This window comes from Malaclemys terrapin, chromosome 10 (assembly GCF_027887155.1).
Source record: "Malaclemys terrapin pileata isolate rMalTer1 chromosome 10, rMalTer1.hap1, whole genome shotgun sequence".
NCBI lineage: Eukaryota > Metazoa > Chordata > Testudines > Emydidae > Malaclemys > Malaclemys terrapin.
The window spans coordinates 38,627,587-38,652,377 of NC_071514.1; the positions used below are offsets into that span (position 1 = coordinate 38,627,587).

Sequence of the window (24,791 nt, forward strand, 5' to 3'; positions counted from 1 at the left end):
TACTGCAGAGCCTCCTTTGAAGCTCCATCTGTGCTGTTGGGTCCCATGAAGCACACGGGAAAGGACAAAAGATTCTGGGGCAGGGACAAGGCATGGATGGCAAGATAGAGGAAGGGATGCCAAAAGATGGGAAATGGGAGAGAACTCCAGCCTCAAAAGGTCTGTACCCATTTTGAGAGAGACCAGGTGGGTGAGGCCATATCTTTTACTGGACCAACTTCTGCTGGTGAAAGAGACAAGCTTTTGAGCTCCATAGAGCTCTTCTTCAGGCCAGCATTTTGCTCAGTTCAGCACTGCTATTTCAAAGAGACAAAAAGCACCTTGTTGCTAGAAGCCCTTCTCACTGAGAATACACTGTTAAAAGCTGCTTTTAATGCATGCAAATGGCGCTGGACCGACAGCTGAGACAACTCTCTACAGCCCACATTGGTGACCAGATGATAACAGCTTTAGCCAGCACACAGGCCGGATTTGAACTGACAGCCTAAAGAGGTAGGAAGTACTTGATCCTGTTGCCAGGTCCTGGATCCATTTATAACCTGCAAATATGCATTTTATAAGACAGTGGGCACCATTTTGGATAACACTGGTGGTAGCTATCATGTGAAAACAAAACTGACATCATATGAAACAAGCAGCTTGCGAAGGCAGTCAGATTTTTCTGTCTTAAAGTGTAAGTGTTTTAAAATGTTGCCCAAAAGCTACTGGAATTCGCCCTACAATTATGAGAGTTTCTGTCCAGTTGCAATGCTGGTTTCATGATCTCAGAGACCCTGGGCCCCTACAAAGGAGATCAGCTTCCAATAACTTCTCCAGCCAGGGCCGGCTCCAGGGTTTTGGCCGCCCCAAGCAGCCAAAAAAAAAAAAAAAAAAAAAAGCCATGATCGCGATCTGCTGAGGCAATTCGGCGGGAGGTCCTTCGCTCTGAGTGGGAATGAGGGACCGTCCAACCGAATTGCCACCAAATACCTAGATGTGCCGCCCCTCTCTGGAGCAGCCGCCCCAAGCATCTGCTTGACAGGCTGGTGCCTGGAGCCGGCCCTGTCTCCAGCAGCCTTTGACTTAGGGTTCGAGCCAGCATTGAGGTCAGTGGCAGGATCAGGTCTGGAAGATGTCAAAGTTCAAGCCCTTACTCACATTGCACAGCTTATTCTCCTGAAGAAGCACCTCACTATTGGATCTTTCAAATGGTGAGGAAGAGTAAAGCCAAGTTTTCCCTTTAACCAAATTCACTTATTCTGAGTTAATGTTTAATGTTTAAGAAGTTGTGTACTCACTCACTCCCATCCCTACCTGCAGGTGTGCATCATTTTTATTGCAAATAGGAGAATTATTTCTAAGAGCACTTGAAGAGTATCATAAGTAAGGAAGAATGCTCTATGCCTTAGTGTAGAGCTGGTCCAATAAGGCAGGAGAACAATCAAGTGTGCTTTGTATCCAAAAAGAGATAGTACTATCTGAATGCTTGTAGCAAATAAGCTATAAAGATAGGGTATTTGTTTGCAGGTGCTGTCTTATGCACAGATCTGGTTCAAACGTACCAGTTTAATTTAAGATATAACAAGCCGAGACATACATTTTAGAGCTGGTGGCCACTTAAAGGCAGACAACACAAAGCACTAAATATTTAAGTGTAACTATACTTGCTCTAATGATCTATTAAAGAATTAAGAAAAGCTTTAGCCAAAACATAACTGAAAGCTCATGCATGTGCACATACACTATTGAATAAATGGCATTTATTCAATACACACATTCACACAAATGGTATTTCCTAGGTTCTGCCCACTGAGCCCCTTTGTTGATGCAAGTACTATAGTTACCATAAAAATAAACCTTACAGTACTTATTTAGATCTGTTCATCAATGCCTGTTGATTTAAATGAGAGAGTTGAATACATTGCTGAAAACAGCATTTGGCCCAACATACACATTGTACATAAACCACAGGAACTTAAACTCTCCATAAATGGGTAAAAAGAACAGGAGTACTTGTGGCACCTTAGAGACTAACAAATTTATTAGAGCATAAGCTTTCGTGGACTACAGCCCACTTCACGGCTGCTACTCTGAAACCTGTCATAAATAGGTAAGAAGCTGTAACTGAAGCCTGAAGAGCACATTATTCTCTTAACAAGAAAACAGACAGACAGACAGGACAATCTGTGAGAATTAATAAAAACCCAGTACAGTCAAGGGGGGAGGGGCTTGGGGAAAACTCACTGTTAATTTTTTATTTTAAAAAATGCCTTTTTTTCTGTCGTCCTGAGGTGCCCCAGCATGTATGCAAGCACAACTTCTGGAGAGGAAGAGTTCTCAAATTACAATTTTCTGTGTATAGATTCTTCTATGGTCTGTTTAAACCCGATTCACTAGTGGTATTTATTGTTTCTCGTTTCCCTTCAATTTTATCACTCCTTAACAGTGATAAAATGACTGGACTGGAGCCTGGCCTGTGGCCATGAGAATAACCTTTGTGTCAGAGGGGCGGATTATAACCAGCCCCTTTTACAAAAGATTATATTGCCAGTTGCTGAAAGTTATTCTCATGGCCACAGGCCAGGCTCCAGTCCAGTCATTTTATCACTGTTAAGGAGTGATAAAATTGAAGGGAAACGAGAAACAATAAATACCACTAGTGAATCGGGTTTAAACAGACCATAGAAGAATCTATACACAGAAAATTGTAATCTGAGAACTCTTCCTCTCCAGAAGTTGTGCTTGCATACATGCTGGGGCACCTCAGGACGACAGAAAAAAAGGCATTTTTTAAAATAAAAAATTATGATTCTTTTTTAAAATGGAGAGAGTTTTCTTAAAAACAAATGGTTCCAGACTGTAAGAAAAAGAAGGAACTTGCCAAGAGACATCATAGAATCATTCTATGAAGCACATTTTTGGCATTAGCCCAAATCCACCAAGTAGACTAAACAACTAGCTAAAAGCCTTGGTAATACCCAAGGAAGGGGGGATGGTCAAGGAATTCTCCATCTCAGATCCCCACCCAGGCCTCTGCACAGTCCATGCTGAGTTTCCTACACAGAGGGAGGAACCACATTTACCTCTCCAGTTTCTATTCCCCCAGCCTCCAGTAATCTGATGCAATAACAGATCTTTCAGTTCCTCTCCGCTCCCTGCCTCACACGACAAACTATGCGGTGCTTTTTAAGGGGGGTGCTGGGGAATGGAGAGACGAAGCAATTTTGCAGAGTGACTTGTTCTGCCCCCAGCTCACGGGGCAGTCGCAGGCTGCGGGTCTGGCAGTGCCCCTCTCCTCTGGGCACGGGGACAGCCAGGGATGGCCAAACGAGAGATTGAAATGTCTCGCCTCGCCCCCAGCGCGTTGTCCTGACTTAACCGGCTGGCTGCTGTGAGTGGGGGGCGGCTGGGCTTACCTGTGGCTGCTGGTGCCGGGACCGGCTGCTCCCCGCAGGTAAACTGGCCCTCCCCGGGCGCATGGTCCAGAGCCAGCGGGCGGCTCCGGCGGAGGAAGGGGCTGTCTGCGCGGGGCAGGGCGGTGAAGCCGGGCGCTCAGCAGCCACGTCTGGGTACCTCTCTTCCCAAAGCCCGCCGTGCGCTCCCAGCCACGCCGCATCCACCTCCGAGCGAGGGAGCGCTGGTCCCAGCTCCACTCCGTCCGCGTGAGAGCGATCGGGCCAGGCAGGCATCCAGGGCTGTAAATTCAGCCCTGACAGGCTTTTCCTCCCGGGCTGCTCCGGATCAAGAGGGGAAGAAAAACACTCCACCGCAGGAACGGGTTTGGAGCCGCTGCCGGCCAGAGCTGAGAACCCGTTGCATTGTGAATGTGAAGAGGAAGTTAGTCAGTGGGAGGAAGGGGAAAGGGGTAGGAGGATAAGGGGGGCCCTAGGGAGAGGGTGGAGAAGAGGGAGGAGTTGAAAGGGAAAGAAGTGCTGGCAGGAGCTGAGCCGGGACTCAGTTTGAGGGCAGCCTGCATGGGCTGAGATTGTGACCTGGGCGTGGGATTGAAGAGACTTGCAAAGTGTTTCGCGGCCACATGGAGACTTTGCCTCCGCTCACCGTGACGACCACTGCGCTGAAGGAGCTGGCCAGGCTCAAGCCACAGCTACACAGCATGAGTTGATGAGCGAGGCAGAGCCATGAGCCTGGCCAACTCCAGTGGAGTGGCATTGAGACGTCCTACCTCCCACTGGAGCCTGGGGCCCTCTGGTGGGGCCTGGGCCCACTGCTCTATGTGGGTGTGTACCCTTCTGCCACTAATTCCTCCTCAGCGAAGTGAATCAATCTAGGTGTCTGACTGGTTGCAGGGGGAGATGGGGCTGATTTGGTGTCTTTCCCTTCGGAGGAGGATGCTGGTGCTCAACGAGCTGGTCCTAGCCTTGCTCGGGCAGTGATTCAGCAGCCAAGCCCACCCCATGCACCCCGGCCCACCTCCAGAAGGAATTTTTCTGCAGGGGGCTATACTGGGTCTCTGCAGGTGTCCTGAGCCTCCCCTGTGGGGAAAGCAGACTGGGCCGGGTCTGCTTCCACAGCCAGGTCTACACCTTCCACCTTTAGACCCTGCACAGACTCCTCTACAGTGCAGGTAGAGTGTGCAGGCACGTGCCTTCCTCCACCACCTCTATCATAACTATAAAGGGAAGGGTAACAGCTCTCCTGTGTACGGTACTATAAAATCCTTCCTGGCCAGAGACTCCAAAATCTTTTACCTGTAAAGGGTTAAGAAGCTCAGGTAACCTGGCTGACATCTGACCCAAAGGACCAATAAGGGGACAAGATACTTTCAAATCTTGCGGGGTGGGAAGGCTTTTGTTTGTGCTCTTTGGGAGTTCGTTCGCTCTTGGGACTGAGAGGGACCAGACATCAATCCAGGTTCTCCACATCTTTCTAAACAAGTCTCTCATATTTCAAACTTGTAAGTAAATAGCCAGGCAAGGCGTGTTAGTTTTCCTTTGTTTTCTCAACTTGTAAATGTACCTTTACTAGAGTGTTTAGCCTCAGGTTCAAAGTACAGCAAACACAGATAGAGGGGGGGTCCTCTGAGCTCTTTAAGTTTGATTACCCTGAAAAGTTATTTTCCATACTGATTTTACAGAGATGATTTTTACCTTTTTTCTTTAATTAAAGTCTTCTTTTTAAGAACCTGATTGATTTTTTCCTTGTTTTTGGATCCAAAGGGGTTGGATCTGTATTAACCAGGAGTTGGTGGAAGGAAGGAGGGGGGGTGGTTCATTTCTCCCTGCTTTAAGATCCAAGGGGTTTGGATCTGTATTCACCAGGGAATTGGTGAAGAGTTTCTCAAGGCTTCCCAGGGAAGGGAATCCACTTGGGAATGGTGGCAGTGGACCAGATCTAAGCTGGTAGTTAAGCTTAGAAGTTTTCATGCAGGCCCCCACATTTGTACCCTAAAGTTCAGAGTGGGGAAGCAGCCTTGACAGCCTCAGAGACCAGCAGCTCTTTTATCTCCACCTGAGACATCTCCCCTGAGATCTTCTTGACTGGAAGCTAGTGTCAGCACCCAGGTCTGTAGCAACTGCCAAGGGGAAGGATCTCCATGCCAAACCTCTGCTACACAACCCCCATCTACGTGTGCAAGTGACGGAGTTACCCTTGGTGTGCCGGAGATTGGTCCTGACTGGCACGCCCAGACTGAGATCTTCTGAACTATGCTCAGAGGGGCTGGGTGGACCCGCAGCAGTTGGCCAGTGCATCACATCATGTGACCCAGAAGGCAAGGGCAGACTGGACTCATGCTTCTCTTGCTTTCCTCACACAGGTCCTGCAGGAGGGTGCTCCTCACCCACCCCTCACCCTCTGGAACATGCCATCAGCATGCCCCATGAGGCCCCCAGCACAACACCTGAGCTGGCTGCACAATATCCAGCTGGTCTACCTCCAAACCACACCCAGAAAACATCTGTGCATGCTCATGCTTCACACCATCCATTTCCTTGCCCTTATGTCCTGCCCTGACGCCAGGTTCTGCCATTTATGGCTAGTGAGGAACCTAGCAGACCAGCCTGTATTCCACAGCCCACTGGGGATATTCGTTGGCGGCTCCTCCACAGAGCTGTGAGCAGGGGCACGTAACCTGGCACAGTCCATGAAGTCCTCTGACTCCTGTCCTTTTCGTGATGCGAGGTAGATCCTGGCGCAAGTCTACGTAGAATGCGTTAGGTTACAGCCCCTCTTCCAGTTCCTCCAAAACCTTTTACTGAGAGCCTTGCTGCACTTCTCCCCACATCTCCTGATCTACTCCACAAAGTCACAGGACCACCTCAACAACCTCCTCCCGGTGCTGGCCAAGATGCCATCCATCATACCCGGAGAAGGAAGCCGGATGGGGGAGTGGTTGGGGACTGTAGGGTTTATTTCCGTTCTCTCGTTTGGTCAGGTCTCCAAGCAGAGTTTCTGTAGGCAGTGTCCATATACACCTTAGACGCCTTTGAGGAGCAGTGGGTGTTGTCGGGGGGGATCTCTGCTTAGTGTCCTCCCCTGGATCCCTTTATTTTTTACCTTTGACCTCACTTCCATGAGTTGGGTCCGCTCCCCGCCCCCCCCATTTGTTGTCCCCAGAAATCATTTGTGGTCTGGTTTAAGGGGGTAGGCCTAGACCCACCTGCCCAAGTACTACAAATAGTATTAGAGCTTCAACCCACCAATGACTAGATATCTAGCTAAGGTTTAAAGCACCATTTAACTTCAGCTGCAGATTTGTGGTTGTGGACAGGAGTCAGATGAAGGGTAACACTTGAGTTGTACCTGGAACAAAATACTGCAGTGAAGACAAGTTGTAAAACCACTCTGAAGTGAGGAAACCTCCCTTCCATGCTAGTGAGAGTTGGTGGAGTTTGGGGTTGGGCTAGGATTGTTTTTCTTTTGAAGAGTGATCTCACCGTAGAGCTAACTAACTTTTATCTCGGGGGCGCATACAGGAATGGCCCTAAAACATCATCAGGAAGTGGGCTGAGCAGGGGCATCAGTTTCTGAGAATTTAAACGGTCACTCAAAAAAAATGTGAACCATACAGTGTGTCTTCCTGAGTCAGCAGATTGACTCAAATTATATATCTCAGTCACATGTTGACTCTGGAGCCTACTTCTTGTGTAACTATTTCATGTCGTATATTAACAGAAACATCCAGCTATTCCGGGACTGCGTATAGAGTTTGTTGATTTTGGAAAGAGCTCAATTAGAACAAACACACACTTTCACTCTGTCCAACCCCACCAAATTGATTTCTGGGCAGGAGTTTACACCACAGCAGGAACTAATGCAGTTTATTTCTGATAAATACAGCAATGTAGTTACACACAGGAAAACAATCCTTCCCGCCCTGCAAGCAGAACTATAAATGGAAAGATAACTAAATAGAGGCCAAAGATCATTCTCCCTTCTCCCCCCACCCCCAAGGAAATATTTGTGTTTTAAAAACACTCCCAGACATGAGACTACTTATTTTGTCTTTAGCCAGTGGGAGGAAAGAGTTGCGTCACTCTGACGCTACTTCCTGACATTGCATCAGTCCATGATAAGGTCTTGTCCTCGCCTAATGGTGCAACATCCTATTAGGAGCCAAGAGGTCATGTGCTGGCATTGTGGGGGAGCCCTAAATAAACTGAGGACTTGTAGCTGACCTAAGTGGGCAGACCCATGAAATCTAGGACTTTTCTTTTGAAGTCCTAAGCAGCCTGCAATATTTATTAAGAGGGAGCTCAGAATAATCTCACCCCCCAGAACGTTTTTACAGTTGTGCAGATTATTATATATTAGGACAAGGGCCGTTTTTTCAGAAGTGTTGAGAGCACACAGCTCATATTGAAGTTAATGGTGCTCTCAGTGTCCCTGCAAATCAGGCCAGTTAAACTAGGCGGGAAGTCAGGGCAACATCACTTTTCAAACATACATTAAAGGCCTGATTCTTCGCTGCCTTGCTTCATTCACCTCCATGCAGAGGACACACAAGACTCCCAACCTGATATGCCATCTATTTACATGTACTTTGCACAAAAAAAGTTAACTACACAAAGTGCAAGGCTGTGGAGCATCAGGCCCTAAGTGCATTTCTTGCCATTGATATTTAGCCCTTACCTCTTCAAAGGGCTGTGCAAACATTAGCTAACCAACAATTAACCCTCACTATACTCCAGAAAGTATTGTCAGTGTTTCAGAAGGAGACATTAAGAGGTTAAGTGACTTTCCCAATACCACATAGTAAGCCAGTGGAAAGGCAGGATTAGAACTCACAGCTGCCACTCAGCCATGCTGTGTCTTTCTCATCATATAGAACACTAAAGAGTGGATGGTGAATTGTCATGGGAGAACATTTCATTGCTAGATGATAAGACTGCCACACACCCCCAGGGTCTTACTTCATTTCACCTACCTTCTGTTTAAGCTCAGTCAGCTGCTACTAGGTCAGGTCTAGAACAGCATTGAGGGAGAACTGCCTACTAGTCAGCTCATTCTCTTTTATATGCTGCCTCCTGGCTCCTCCTCTCCTATATACTGCAGGAGTTGAGCTCTACTCCTGTAGAGTGACAAAGCACAAAGAAAAGAAGGCCATTAGCAGTTAACCAGCAGCAGTAGCTCTTCCTTAAATTGGAGGAGGGGGAAGGAGTCATGGTTTGTTGCATGTTCAACCCCTGCTCAACCGGGGATAGGCTGAGTACAACAATACAGGTGTATTGCAACTGATTGGTTACACAGACTAGTGTTAAACTGGTGTCACCCCCATGTGATTTGTTAAATCAGTTTAGGTGTGGCTAAAATTGATGTAATTTACTTAATTTAAGAGCCTTAAATTAAGGGATTTAATTACATTGATTTAATAACTGATTTAATTGAATCTGCAATTTCTATGTGTAGACCAACCCTAAAACAATCAGCAGTGAAAAAATTAGCCATGTTGGCATTCACCATTCCAGTACCAGGCTTCTGAGTTAACACTCCATTGTGATGAATGAGATCAGTTCACACTTCTTTCAGACCTATTGTTATATCTGTTCTAGGCAGAGAAACTCAGTAGTGTCTCATTTCTCTAGCTCCCCCATTCCCTCTCCACTTCCTGTGGGGTCCAAGAGGAGAAGTGAGGGAAAGAAGAAAAGTGGCTGACACTAGCTAAATTACCAACCTCTGAATGGGGATTATATGAAAAATATGTTGTTTTCAAGGTTTATATTATTTTTTGGCTACTGATTCAATATAACATTATTGTGGTTAGAAATTATTGCATTTTTTTAAATTTTTTATGAAAACTGGCTTTTTGAAGGAATTCAAGAGCTGCGGGGGAGGGGAGGGTTCCATTTCTTTTGGAATTTTTTCAACCAAACAAAATGTTTTGATAAGTATAGGAAGTTTTAATTGTGTGTATTTCTTAACATTATTTTTCCTCACTTTCCAGTGGGAGAAATTTTAAAAAAAAAAAAAAAAAACTTCAATGAAACAAAAATGTAATTGGAAATTAAATGACATATTTTGTTTTATTCAAAAATTCCATGAAAAACTTTAGATAAAATGAATTTTTATCTCATTCAAACTTTTTCACAGAATATACTTACCTTATCTGACCAGTCGAATTGTGGCTCACCAACTTTTATTGAGGATATTGCTGTTGTTATAGATCAGCAATGAGGAAGGAGAGGAGAAAAGTGTGTACACAAAGGTGTCCGGTAAAATGCTTGTTATTACTTAATATAAATCTAAGTTTAAATTTGCTCACAAAGACGGTTTAATGTGTTTGATCTGTATTCCGACCATTTTTGTGGTTTTGTATTTAATTCTGTGATTTATGTGTACTGAAAATCCTCTTGAGCCTCAGGAGTCAGAGGTGGGAGGTGGAAATATTGTACCTAAATGCCAAACTCTTCTCACAATCCCAGAGTAGCTGAGTGTTTCTGCTAAAGTTATCATCAGTGGAATAGTTAACAAAATAGACATTTAAATTCTCCTAACTACATTTCAGATTTAACACCCTATTGAGATGATTGAAGCAGTTCAAACCTCTTTTATACCCCCTTTCAGCAAATAACAGAATGTGCTTAAAGTTAAATATCTGCTTAAGTACTTTCTTGAATTGGGGCCTAAAAACTGTTGAGTCCTTCTATCTGCAAACTCAGGGGGTTTGTTTAAACTTTTATTTTTTTCAACATATTTAATTAATATGTTTGACGACAAGGTCTGATTCTGATAATGAAAATGGAATAGTTTGGAAGAGTCTTCATAGAATCTCAGCTCTTCCTATAGGGTTACCATACATCCAGTTTTTCCCGGACATGTCCGGCTTTTCGGCAATCAAACCTCCATCTGGGGGGAATTGCCAAAAAGCCAAACATGTCCGGGAAAATGGTGGCCGGGCACTTCCCCTCCCGCGGCTGCTCTGCTCCTCCCCTGACTCTTCGGCTCTGTTTAAGAGCCGAGCTGCCCGAGCGCTATGGGCTTCAGGCAGCCCCCTTGCCTCCGGACCCCAGCCGCCAGCCGGGCACTTCCCCTCCCGGGCTCCGGCGGCGCAGGGTCCGGAGGCACGGGGGCTGCCCGAAGCCGGTAGTGCTGGGGCAGCTCGGCTCTTAAACAGAGCCGAAGAGTCAGGGAAGTGCCCGGCTGGGGGCGGAGGGTCCGGAGGCAAGGGGGCTGCCCGAAGCCCAAGCGCTACCGGCTTCACGGTTTGCCGGGCAGCCTCCAGACCCTGCTCCCCCGTCTGGGCGCTTCCCCTTCTGGGCTCCAGCTGTGCTGGGGAAGCGCCGGACGGGGGCACAGGCTCTGGGGGCTGCCCGGCAAACCGTGAAGCCGGTAGTGCTCGGGCAGCCCTTTCCGCGTGGCTGGGAGTGGGAGTGGGAGTGGGAGGGGGGAGTTAGGGTGGGGTTGGGGCGGGGAAAGGGCGGAGTTGGGGCGGGGCTGGGGGTGGGAAATGGGCGGGGCCAGGACCCCGTGGAGGGTCCTCTTTTTTTATTTGTTAAGTATGGTAACCCTATCTTCCTAGATATGCCAGAGGTAATTTTTACCACCCGGTTGTGTTTTCTTGCAATTAGCCAATTACATAATTTTACATTGATGTCTTTGTTGACTTTTAATACACAGATAGGTGTATTTGGATTCACACCCATTAAAACCATCAAGTAGGAAAGTGATAAGGTTTCTTATTTGCACGTACTGATATCATCAGAGTTTACTGTAATTTAATTATGGCACAAAATTTCACTTTTATTTAGTATATGACAGATAAGGATCCATCTATATTTGAGATGTATAATAACACATCATTTAAGCTTATTTGCGACCATGAATGCACTCCACTAGACAAGATGAAAGCATAAAATATTCTTCCACCAGTTAGAAAATGTACTCACAAACCAAATCTCTTTAAAACATCCACCATGAATTATAGATCCACTCCACACACTCAAAAGCCTATTCTGAGAGAGAGGTAAATAGTGGTGTCCCCCAGGGGTCTCTACTGGGCCCAGTCCTATTCATCATATTCATAAATGATCTGGAAAAAGGGGTAAACAATAAGAACATAAGAATGGCCATACCGGGTCAGACCAAAGGTCCATCTAGCCCAGTATCCTGTCTACCGACAGTGGCCAATGCCAGATGCCCCAGAGGGAGTGGACCTAACAAGCAATGATCAAATGATCTCTCTCCTGCCATCCATCTCCATCCTCTGACAAACAGAGGTTAGGGACACCATTCCTTACCCATCCTGGCTAATAGCCATTAATGGACTTAACCACCATGAATTTATCCAGTTCTCTTTTAAATGCTGTTATAGTCCTAGCCTTCACAACCTCCTCAGGTAAGGAGTTCCACAAGTTGACTGTGCGCTGCGTGAAGAACTTCCTTGTATGTGTTTTAAACCTGCTGCCTATTAATTTCATTTGTTTCATTGTTCATACAATTCCCTAGTTCTTGTATTATGGGAATAAGTAAATAACTTTTCCTTATCCACTTTCTCCACATCACTCATGATTTTGTATACCTCTATCATATCCCCCCTTAGTCTCCTCTTTTCCAAGCTGAAGAGTCCTAGCCTCTTTAATCTCTCCTCATATGGGACCAGTTCCAAACCCCTAATCATTTTAGTTGCCCTTTTCTGAACCTTTTCTAGTGCCAGTATAGCTTTTTTGAGATGAGGAGACCACATCTGTATGCAGTATTCGAGATGTGGGCGGACCATCGATTTATATAAGGGCAATAATATATTCTCAGTCTTATTCTCTATCCCCTTTTTAATGATTCCTAACATCCTGTTTGCTTTTTTGACCGCCTCTGCACACTGCGTGGACATCTTCAGAGAACTATCCACGATGACTCCAAGATCTTTTTCCTGACTTGTTGTAGCTAAATTAGCCCCCATCATATTGTATGTATAGTTGGGGTTATTTTTTCCAATGTGCATTACTTTACATTTATCCACATTAAATTTCATTTGCCATTTTGTTGCCCAATCACTTAGTTTTGTGAGATCTTTTTGAAGTTCGGCACAGTCTGCTTTGGTCTTAACTATCCTGAGCAGTTTAGTATCATCTGCAAACTTTGCCACCTCACTGTTTACCCCTTTCTCCAGAACCTTTATGAATAAGTTGAATAGGATCGGTCCGAGGACTGACCCTGGGGGAACACCACTAGTTACCCCTCTCCATTCTGAGAATTTACCATTAATTCCTACCCTTTGTTCCCTGTCTTTTAACCAGTTCTCAATCCATGAAAGGACCTTCCCTTTTATCCCATGACAGCTTAATTTACGTAAGAGCCTTTGGTGAGGGACCTTGTCAAAGGCTTTCTGGAAATCTAAGTACACTAAGTCCACTGGATCCCCCTTGTCCACATGTTTGTTGAGCCCTTCAAAGAACTCTAATAGATTAGTAAGACACGATTTCCCTTTACAGAAACCGTGTTGCCTATTGCTCAACAGTTTATGTTTTTCTATGTGTCTGACAATTTTATTCTTAACTATTGTTTCGACTAATTTGCCTGGTACCGACGTTAGACTTACCGGTTGTAATTGCAGGGATCACCTCTAGAGCCCTTTTTAAATATTGGTGTTACATTAGCTAACTTCCAGTCATTGGGTACAGAAGCCAATTTAAAGGACAGGTTAATGAGGTGGGAAAATTTACAGATGATACAAAACTACTCAAGATAGTTAAGTCCCAGGCAGATTTCGAAAAGCTACAAAAGGATCTCTCAAAACTGGGTGACTGGGCAACAAAATGGCAGATGAAATTCAATGTGGATAAATGCAAAGTAATGCATATTGGAAAACATAATCCCAACAATACATATAAAATGACGTGGTCTAAATTAGCTGTTACCACTCAAGAAAGAGATCTTTCTTTTGGGTTGTTTAGTCTGGAAAAGAGAAGACTGAGAGGGGACTGTGATGGGTTGGGTCACAGAAACCCCCTTGGGACTGCCACCTGATGTGTTGAGACTACCTCACTTGGGACTTCAGTACCCTGTCTTGTTGAGCCAGACACACTAGCCTGCTACAAACACAGACCCAGGTCTGAACCACATCCCCCAAAAGCTGCAGACTTAACTGAAAACAGCTTAAGAACTGCTCCTGTCTCCAGCACCCAGATACCCAGTTCCCAATGGGGTCCAAACCCCAAATAAATCCATTTTACTCTGTATAAAGCTTATACAGGGTAAACTAATAAATTGTCCACCCTCTATAACACTGATAGAGAGATCTGCACAGTTGTTTGCTCCCCAGGTATTAATATTTCCTCTGGGTTAATTAATAAGCAAAAAGTGATTTTATAAAATATAAAAAGTAGGATTTAAGTGGTTCCAAGTAATAACAGATAGAACGAAGTAAGTTACCAAGCAAAATAAAACAAAACACGCAAGTTTAAGCCTAATACATTAAGAAACTGATTACAGATAAAATCTCACGCTCAGAGATGTTCCAATAAGCTTCTTTCACAGACTAGACTCCTTCCTAGTCTGGGTCCAGCAATCACTCACACCCCCCTAGTTACTGTCCTTTGTTCCAGTTTCTTTTGGGCATCTCTTTGGGGTGGAGAGGCTATCTCTTGAGCTAGCTGAAGACAAAATGGAGGGGGTTTTAGGGCCTTTTATATTCTTTCTCTTGTGGGAGGAAACCCCTTTGTTCTCCTGTGTAAGATCACAGCCACAAGATGGAGTCTGTAGCCACCTAGGCAAGTCATCTGTCTATGAATGAATCAGCTTTTTGCAGGCCAACGCCATTGTTTACATGTTAGTTTGTGTTACCCAAAACTGGGCCAGCTAGTAAGCTTAGGGAAGACTAATGACCCACCAGAGTTTGACAGAAAGCAGCATGTTTATTATACTGATAGCTAAGCTCAAAAGAAGGGCGGGGGGGGGGTCACACTCACACTCCCAGGACAGGCACGGCACTGGAGATGTCAGAATCCTTCAAGGTAAGTGTCCCACAGTACAGCGATGCACGGTGCAAAGAAGGTAAATCTTCCCGAGACATGACAGAATGCAACGCGGCGAACCACTAGCAAGGCGGTCCGAGTGAAGGGCCTTTATGGAAGGTACAGGAACTCCTCACTTGAAGACGTCCCGGTTAACCTTGTTTCGATTTTAAGTTGCTGATCAATTAGGGAACATGCTCATTTAAAGTTGTGAAATGCTCCGTCCCTTCTAACGTCGTTTGGCAGCCGCCTGTTTTGTCCACTGCTTGCAGGAAGAGCAGCCCGTTGCAGCTAGCTGGTAGGCGGTTGGAACCAGGGTGGACCGGCAGCCCCCCTATCAGCTCCCCACTCCCCTAAGTTCCCTGTGCAGCAACTGTCCCTCCCCCCACTGCCATGTGCTGCTCCTGCCCTCTGCCTTGGAGCTGCTCCCAGAGACTCCTGCTTGCTGTACGGGGGGAGGGGGGAAAAGGGGGGCTAATGTCAGGGTGTCTCCCCCTCCCCTCTGCTCCTGCACCCCGCTTACCCCATCTTCCATAGAGCAGGGGGGACACACAAGGGAGGGAGGGAGCTTCTAGGCAGTAACTACCATCTCAGGTCTCAGCAAGCTGATTTAATTAACAAGGCAATGTACTTAAGCCTGGGGTCAGCTACTTAAAGGGGAAATGCGCATTTTTTCTCTCACACACAGGGTGTGTGTCTCTGTCTGTCCTCCCTCCTTTCCTGCTGCCTTGTAGAGTGTTGTTAGAGTTAACCCTTGAGGACTCAGTCATTCCCTGGGAAATATCCCACCCTCTGACTCCTCCACCTCAACCAAGCTTCACAATCATCATCACTGTGTACCAAAATTAAATTGTTTGTTTAAAACTTATACTGCGTGTGTGTGTGTGTGTGTGTGTGTGTGTGTGTGTATATATATATATAATATATAGCCTTTTGTCTGGTGAAAAAAAATTCCCTGGAACCTAGCCCCCTCATTTACATTAATTCTTATGGGGAAATTGGATTCACTTAACATCGTTTCGCTTAAAGTCGCATTTTTCAGGAACATAACTACAATGTTAAGTGAGGAGTTCCTGTACAGTCTTGTAAGTGCACTCCTGAGCATATGGCCCCTTCCCCTTTTAAGGACCTGCTCTGCATGGCCTGCGACTACATATGACTTGGCCACATCTGGTTGGTCACACTCCACCTTGGGCAGTGTCCATGAAGTGTCCATGTATTGCGTGTGTGATCACTGCCTAATTAGAGTTCCAGACACCTTGTCTATCTGGGAGCTCTTCTGATCTTCCAGCTGTTCAAGCAGCCCATTAATCCCACAAGCATTCCAGGAGGGAGGGGGAGAGGGAAAGCCACTTCACAGGTATTCAAAGAGGGAGAGGAGACAAAAAGGGGGGGGAGGTGTAACAGACCTTTTGAGCATATAGGTATACATAGCATACAGATCACTGCTGCTCCTACAACAGTTTGAACCTTCCCAGGAAAGCTCAGATGTGGATTGGCATCTCCCAAAGTCTATTGTCAGTTAAGTGTTTCTTGATTGGGCACTTACTGAGAATAGTCCTTTCTCAAGAAGCTGACCAAATGCTTCACTGAGTCTACTTAGAATCAAACAAGTACATAGTCAATATTCATAACTTCAGATACAAAAATGTTACATATAGACAGCATAATCATAACCAGCAAACTGCAACCTTTCCATAGACACCCCACTTGGCCTCCTCTGTACAAGACCTGGTACAACCATATGACCCTGTTTGCAACAATGATCTATATGAGCACAGTTCCTGTCAATAACATCACAGGAACATGATGACAGTTTTCAAGTACATAAAAGGTTGTTACAAGGAGGAGGGAGAAGAACTGTTTTTCTTAACCTCTGAGGATAGGACAAGAAGCAATTGGCTTAAATTGCAGCAAGGGAGGTTTAGGTTGGACATTAGGAAAAACTTCCTAACTGTCATGGTGCTTAAGCACTGGAATAAATTGCCTAGGGAGGTTGTGGAATCTCCATCATTAGAGGTTTTTAAGAGCAGGTTAGACAAACACCTGTCAGGAATGGGCAAACTTTTTGGCCTGAGGGTCGCATTGGGTTTCGTAGATTATATAGAGGGCCGGTTAGGGGAGGGGGTCGTGGCTCACACCCCCCCTACTAATCTGCCTCCCCCCCGGGACTCCTGCCCCATCCAACTCCCCCTGTTCCCTGACAGCCCTTCTGGGACCCCTGCCCCATCCACATACCCCCGCTCCCTGTCCCCTGACCACCACCTGACCTCCGCCGCCCCATCCAACCCCTCCCCTCATTCCTGACGCCCCCCCCCCCGGGACCCCTGCCCCTGACTGCCCCCTGCTGCCACATCCAACCCCCCCTCCTTCCTGACTGCCCTCACGGGACCCCTGCCCCCATTCAACCCCCTGTTCACCCCGACCACCCTGACCCTTATCCAGACCCCCGCCCCCTGACTATCATCCTGAACCCCCCTGCCCTCAAGCCAACCCCCCTCCCCCGCCCCCTTACCACGCTGCCTGGAGCACCGGTGGCTGGAGGCGCTACAGCCGCGCTGCCCGGCTGCAGCCAGGCCATGCTGCTGCCGCCGCCACCACACAGCACAGAGCACCAGGTCAGGCCGAGCTCTACAGCTGCACTGCCCCAGGAGCTCACAGCCCCACCGCCCAGAGCATTGTGCTGGCGGCGGAGCAAGCAAGCTGAGGCTGCAGGGGATGGGGGACAGCAGGGGAGGGGCAGGGGGCTAGCCTCCCAGGCCAGGAGCTCAGGGGACGGGCAGGATGGTCCCGCAGGCCGGATGTGGCCTGCGGGCCATAGTTTGCCCACCTCTGGTCTAGGTAATACTTAGTTCTACCATGAGTGTAGGGGACTGGACTAGATGACCTCTCAGGTCCCTTCCAGTTCTGTGATTCTATGATCTTGGAGTCATAGTGGATAGTTCTCTGAAAACATCTACTCCATGTGCAGCGGCAATCAAAAATGCGAACAGAATGTTGGGAACCATTAAGAAAGGGATAGCTAATAAGACAGAAAATATCATATTGCCTCTATATAAATCCATGTATGCCCACATCTTGAATATTGCGTGCAGATGTGGCCACCCCATCTTAAAAAAGATATATTGGAATTGGAAAAGATTCAGAAAAGGGCAACAAAAATGATTAGGGGTATGGAATGGCTGCAAGTCATATGAGGAGAGATTAATAAGACTGGGACTTTTCAGCTTGGAAAAGAGACGACTAAGGCAGGATATGATAGAGGTCTATAAAATCATGACTGGTGTGAAGAAAGTAAGTAAGGAAGTGTTATTTACTCCTTCTCATAACACAAGAACCAGATTTCAGAGTAGCACCCGTGTTAGTCTGTATCCGCAAAAAGAACAGGAGTACTTGTGGCACCTTAGAGACTAACAAATTTATTTGAGCACAAGAACCAGGGGTCAACAAATGAAATTAATAGGCAGCAGGTTTAAAACAAACAAAAGGAAGTATTTTTTCACACAATGCACAGTCAACCTGTGGAACTCCTTGCCAGAGTATGTTGCGAAGGCCAAGACTATAACAGAGTTCAAAAAAGAACTAGATAAGTTCATGGAGGATAGCTATTAGCCAGGATGGGCAGGAACTAGGGAAATACAATTTAGATGGGGCTACTATAAGGTGGGTGCATAACTGGCTGGATAACCATACTCAGAGAGTTGTTATTAATGGTTCCCAATCCTGCTGGAAAGGCATAACAAGTAGGGTTCCGCAGGGGTCTGTTTTGGGACTGGCTCTGTTCAATTTCTTTATTAACGACTTAGATATTGGCATAGAAAGTACGCTTATTAAGTTTGCAGATGATACCAAACTGGGAGGGATTGCAACTGCTTTGGAGGACAGGGTCATAATTCAAAATGATCTGGACAAATTGGAGAAATGGTCTGAGGTAAACAGGATGAAGTTTAACAAAGACAAATGCAAAGTGCTCCACTTAGGAAGGAAAAATCAGTTTCACACATACAGAATGGGAAGAGACTGTCTAGGAAGGAGTACGGCAGAAAGGGATCTAGGGGTTATAGTGGACCACAAGCTAAATATGAGTCAACAGTGTGATGCTGTTGCAAAAAAAGCAAACATGATTCTGGGATGTATTAACAGGTGTGTTGTGAGCAAGACATGAGAAGTCATTCTTCCGCTCTGCTCTACTCTGCTCTGGTTAGGCCTCAGCTGGAGTATTGTGTCCAGTTCTGGGCACCGCATTTCAAGAAAGTTGTGTAGAAATTGGAGAGAGTCCAGAGAAGAGCAACAAGAATGATTAATGGTCTAGAGAACATGACCTATGAAGGAAGGCTGAAAGAATTGGGTTTGTTTAGTTTGGAAAAGAGAAGACTGAGAGGGGACATGATTGCAGTTTTCAGGTATCTAAAAGGGTGTCATGAGGAGGACGGAGAAAACTTGTTCACCTTAGCCTCTAAGGATAGAACAAGAAGCAATGGGCTTAAACTACAGCAAGGGAGGTTTAGGTTGGACATTAGGAAAAAGTTCCTAACTGTCAGAGTGGTTAAACACTGGAATAAACTGCCTAGGGAGGTTATGGAATCTCCATCTCTGGAGATATTTAAGAGTAGGTTAGATAAATGTCTATCAGGGATGGTCAGAATTTGGTCCTGCCATGAGGGCAGTGGATTGGACTTGATGACCTCTCGAGGTCCCTTCCAGTCCTTGAATCTATGAAATGGTGTCCCTAGCCTCTGTTTGCCAGACACTGGGAATGGGTGACAGGGAATGGATCATTTGATGATTACTTGTTCTGTTCATTCCCTCTGGGGCACCTGGCATTGGCCACTGTTGGAAGACAGGATACTGGGCTAGATGGACCTTTGGTCTGACCCAGTACGGCCATTCTTATGTTCTTATGCATTTGTGTCAGATTCCTGGGGAAACTAAGCTATGTGAGCAATTATTAACTATTGCTGTTAGTATTATTTTCAACCGATCAGCCAGTTTTTAAGTGGAGATCCTAACATGCCTTTCTGCAGTGAGAAGTGACTGTGTGAAAACAGCATTATGGTGTATTCCATGCTTTTGTCTCTTGGTGATTCCCTAGAAAATTTGTCTGTGGAGCAGTATATTTTTATGAATATTTCCAGTTATAAATTTACATTTATTTCCCGGTATTTATGTAGTACCCTCTTTCATAACAGTATTAAGACTTTATTTAAATAGTTCAACTTTTTCCTCATTTTTAGTAGCTTTACTTGGGATAGGTTTATTTTCCAACTCTTGAATTATATTTTTTCTTATTAAGAACTTTTGATTACTGCTGGGTATGACAAAGGTCCTCCCTACAGCCTCCCCAGATTTCCAGAGAAGTTTTTCACTTGACCAGAGCTCAAAGAGCCGGGAAGTGGAAACAGATGCAGTTTTATTTTATTTTATTTATTTTCTGAAATAAATATTTGTTGTCATAAACTTTCCTCCCAAGATATGGAATCATTAAGACCTATTATAGTCACTGTTATTGTGGGTTCCTGTACCACACCCACCATTCTAGTATCCAAAGCATCTTTTTTTTTTCTATCGGTGTTTATACAAATAAATGCATGCTTCCTAGGCCCTGATCCTGTGTGTGATCCAGCAAGGCAGACTGATATAATGACAGATCCAAACTTCTCCAGAGTTCAGAGGTATTTGGACCTGAGAGTTTGATTCAGGACCATGATTTGTTATCACTTCCCCTCTGATTAGCTCATCTGGATCCGCCACACCCATTCATTCTAGTTATGACCATAGCAACAAGTTTGAATTCTTGAATGAGAGTAACGTAAGCTCAAAATTGTATCTAATTTTTTTGAACTGATTAAGAGCCTGATTCTGTCCTGACTCCAGTGCAAATCTGAGGATATTGAGCATCTTGCAGGAGAAGCTCAGCACCTTTATCCTTGAATGTTCCACATATGGACTTTCAGATACATTGTTTAGTGAACAGTTAACATTCAAGGCTGCCTGGATGATCTTATTTCAGTTTAAACCAGGTTTTCGGTTTAGTTTAAGTTGACAGGTTTAAGCTTAAACCAAAGCTAGAGCGGAAGAATGACTTCTCGTGTCTTGCTCACAACACACTTGTTAATACATCCCAGAATCATGTTTGCTTAAACCAAAAATAAGCCATTCTTAAATAGGAGTGTCCACAAAGGCATCTACACTGCTTTCACTAAATCAGCGTTCATACCCCTCTGTAATCACTTTGTTGTTCTTTCCTTCTCAAAATCCTCCATGATCTATCTGAGGGCTGGTCTACACTAATGTTGTAAGTCAATGCAAGTTATGCTACTTCAGTTACGTACAATCGACTTACAGCGGTGTCTACACCGCACTATGTCGATGGGAGGGTGTCTCCCATCAACATAGCTTCCATCTTTCGGGGAGATGGAGTACAGAGTTTGATGGGAGAGCACTCTCCCATCAACTTAGCGTGTCTTCACTAGATCCGCTAAATCGACACTGCTGCATCGATAACAGCAGTGCCAAGTTAGCTGGTAGTGTAGACATGGCCTGAGAAACTGCCCCTCCTCTAAAGCTATGTCATCACTGCCAAAAAGGTGTGGGGGCAGGGGAAGGAAGTTACAGAGAGATCACTGACACTCCATGGTTATCTCACTGTAAAGTCTTAGTGAAGACAAAGCACCTGTACTGTTTATAGTGCAGTAGCTAGGCAAGGGTACTGGGTTGACCTCAACCTAGTTTACCTCCTGGTACAACTTCAGAGCCTTGTCTCCACCATGACTTTACAGCAGGATAGTTAATGTGTGATTGTTGTCTAGCGCATGGTGAAAACACATCGTTTTTTAGCAGAGAAGGCAAAGCCCAAGAGTTTGTCAACATTAGTGATTTTTGCGGGGGGCTGTAGCTGTATTGATTCACACCCCCAATGTAGATGCTCTGCATAGGTGCATAGCGGGGCTTCCCCAGTATGACACCAGGTTTGGTCAAACCAGTGTGAACCCCACTTTAAACCAATGCAATGCATCTAGATTGGGGATAGCACTGGGAGAGCTACATCCAAAAATCCCTAGTGTAGGCAGGCCAAGTCACTTACAGCGTCTGATGCGTGACTGGGCTAAAAGCAGCGGGAGAGGTGTGGGTTGTCAAATTCTGGAGGTGTGGTTTCCACGTTAATTTCTGAGGCTTCTCAGCCGCTGCAGCAATCATTCCTATCTTCAGCTTCATCACTTGGGTGACTTTATCTGTGATTTGCTGTCTTTAGGCATTCTGTGAGCACTCAGGAACCACGCTGGCTTCAGACTTCTGCCGCGTGGCCTCCGTTCCTTCTGAACTGCTGCTCTTAGTCTCCATCGTACCTGCGACTCTGTTTATTTTTTCAGTCCTGACCAACCACTTGTCCTCTAGAGACATCTCCCTACTACTTGAAGTAAGATATTTATAAGCTGTGTCTGACACAGGAACCTCTTGGTGCCAAATGGCACAGGGCATGGGGGTGGGAGGACATAGGGGTTTACAGGAATCCCCTGGGCCTGTCTACATAATAGTGCACCAAAGGGTGGCGTGTGAGGTCTCTACCAACAGCCAGTACTGCACTGGTCATCCTAGTAATTGCAAAATGTCTGTATCTATCTACACTGGAAATTATGTTCTTAAAGTTTTGAAGTTAAAGGCAAATCACCAGGAGGTGACCAGCCCTGGATGGATTCTGTTCAGGCAGGGGATAGGCGACACTTCTCTCTGTGTGTCTAGGCAGGTATGTATTGTACATCTCACAATTTAACCTATCTGCATGTGGAACCAGATGCTAATTAAAAGAGAGGGAGGCCACAGGGAAGATCAATCAACAGGGTGTGTCCTCTTTATGAATAAAGATCAAAGGACTGTTCTGATATATCTAGGATTGCAAAGAGGCACAGAGGATCTTTCTACTGAGAAGACAGGAGGATAATGAGATGTCTCATGAATGGAAGATAACAGCCAAACCTGGCTGTAATATATTGGAAGGATTTTGGGTGAGTGTGATATATACAGGATACAATCTAGACTAGTGAGTAGCTATGTCCCCTGCCCTCTCACCTGGGGTGCCCTTTACACTGCTTTGCTGTTGTTGTTTCCACTCCTGGATTGCTCACAAACAGCCTCTAGCATGTAAGTCACTCCCAGCTATGTCAGTGCACTTGCAAACTGCCAGTCACAGTGAGGCTTTTACCAGCTTGAAATATATCGCAGGGCGACATCAGCACACTCCCTCATTTCCCCCCAGAAGTGTGGGTCATGCACTGCAAGGCCTTATCCTAGACAATACAAGTGCAGATCATGTTCATCATTTTATTAACAAGATTTGTGCATATTCTTTCTGTTATCCCAAGTGGAGTTTCCCCAGACACTTCCATTCAAACATACTGGGTTAGATAAAACAATAAAACAAGCTTATTAACTACAAAGAGATTTTAAGTGAGCACAAGTAATGAGGCCTAAATGTCATAATTGGTTACAAGTAAAATAAAAGTAAAACACAATTAGTGCCTAACTTAAACTGGGGTAAATTGAAAGCAAGTCTCTCTCAGCAATTCTCCTGGCGGAAAGAAGTTCAGACAGGATTCTGCCCTTCCAGTCCAACCAGGGCCGGCTCCAGGCACCAGCCCACCAAGCTTGTGCTTGGGGTGGCACCTGGAGGGGGGCGGCACGGTGCGGTGCTCCGGCTCCGGCCGCCGGGGAGAGCGGAGCCCGGCCGGGCACTCCGCCCTCCCCTCGGCGCTCTGGCCGCCGGGGAGAGCGGAGCCCCGGCCGGGCACTTCGCCCTCCTCCCAGTGCTCCGGCCGCCGGGGAGAGCGGAGCCCCGACTGGGACTCACCGCCCTCCCCCCGGCGCTCTGGCTGCCCGGGAGAGCGGAGCCCCGGCCGGGCACTCCGCCCTCCTCCCAGGGCTCCGGCCACCCTCCCCGTCCGGCGCCCTCCCCCCGGCCGCCGGGGAGAGCGGAGCCCCAACCGGGACTCGCCGACCTCCCCCCGGCGCTCTGGCAGCCGGGGAGAGCGGAGCCCCGGCTGGGCACTCCGCCCTCCTCCCAGGGCTCCGGCCGCCCTCCCCCTCCGGTGCCCTGCCGCCGGGGAGAGCGGAGCCCCGGCCGAGGCTCGCCACCCTCCCCCCGGGGCTTCGGCCACCCTCCCCCCCCTGCCCTCCCCTGCCGCGCTGCGGGGGGTGGCCGGAGGCTTTTTTGCCTGGGGCGGCAAAAAAGCCAGAGCCGGCCCTGAATCCAACGCTGCTTCTTTTGTTCCTTAGGTGTTGTGACTGCCGTGGCAGAGAGAAGGGAGGAATCATTTGGGGTGTCTGTCCCTCCTTTTTATAGTCCTCTCCCTTTTTTGAGAAACATCTCCAGCTGGGAACATGGTGACCGACAGACTCTGTGGCTGGAAACTCCATGCTATTTCTGTGCTTAGATGTAGATTTTTTTGCCCATGTCCCTCTTCCTGCCAATGAATAGCCACTTAGAAGGTGATGGCCCATTTGACCTTGTTCACACCTGGCTGAGGCATCAGTTTATCCTTTGTCTCTGAGGATCTGGTTTGACCACTCCCCAGATTTGGAATGTGTTTTAGTAACTGTGGTCCTATAAAGGAAAGGTCACCATGTTTACACTGATGTATCACACTGTTGTGATAAATCTTGTACAAAGTATGCCACTTTATTATTGGAAAAGTTATAATCTGCTAACCACGATTATCCTGTCTCTATGCATGTATCATCATTGTATGTTAAGTTATGAAATGTTGCTAGGTGTTTGTATCTCAAACCTGTTGTGTTTCTGGATAACACCCCCAACACAGATTTACATCAAGACTAGCCAGCCATTAAAGACAATCAGCTTTTCCAGGGACTCCTCACGAGGTCTCTTCAGGCAGCACGTAGGCAATGAATGCCTCATGACTTAGCAAGGCACAGGTGACCCAGGACTCCATGTTTGTACCAGTAACTTTCCATGCACCTGGACTAAGAGGTATAAATTGCAGACTATGACATCATTCTTAGTTTTCAGTCCTGCTCCATTTTTCTGGACTGTGATTTTCAAACATGAAGGAAGATTTAAACAAAGGACTGATCTTTTTGGGTGATCCAGAAACACTTATTGCAAGTTAGCAGAATTATTGTCACTTCTATTATACTGACCTACAGACTCTGAAATCGATTGTAATGTATATGATTCCTTTAACCATTTAATAATGCTCTGTCTTTTAAAAATAAATAAATCTTTAGTTAGTTTATGAAAGTGTGGCTGCAGTGTGGTCTTTTGTAATATCTTGAAAGTACATGTTGACCTGGGGGTGAGTGTATGATTCTTTGGGATTGGAATGTATGGTAGAGTTTGGTTTTAATAACCTTACATCACTAAGTCCAGTTGTCTGAGTGGTAACCAGG

General features: G+C 46.2%; 1 protein-coding gene and 1 long non-coding RNA gene across 3 annotated transcripts in view; one reads left to right on the forward strand and one right to left on the reverse strand.

The window, feature by feature from the left end:
- The window catches only part of C10H15orf39 (chromosome 10 C15orf39 homolog), a 34,100-nt gene extending 29,045 nt beyond the window's left edge, over positions 1-5,055 (reverse strand). For both annotated transcript variants that reach the window (XM_054042198.1, XM_054042199.1), the window contains exon 1: positions 3,396-5,055. The gene's annotated coding sequence lies outside the window, so the exon portion shown is untranslated. The remainder of the gene's footprint in view (positions 1-3,395) is intronic.
- LOC128844453 (uncharacterized) lies at positions 1-24,791 on the forward strand. Its single transcript, XR_008446475.1, has 3 exons — positions 1-492; positions 22,277-22,390; positions 23,658-24,791. It is a non-coding gene; the product is annotated as an uncharacterized LOC128844453 (long non-coding RNA).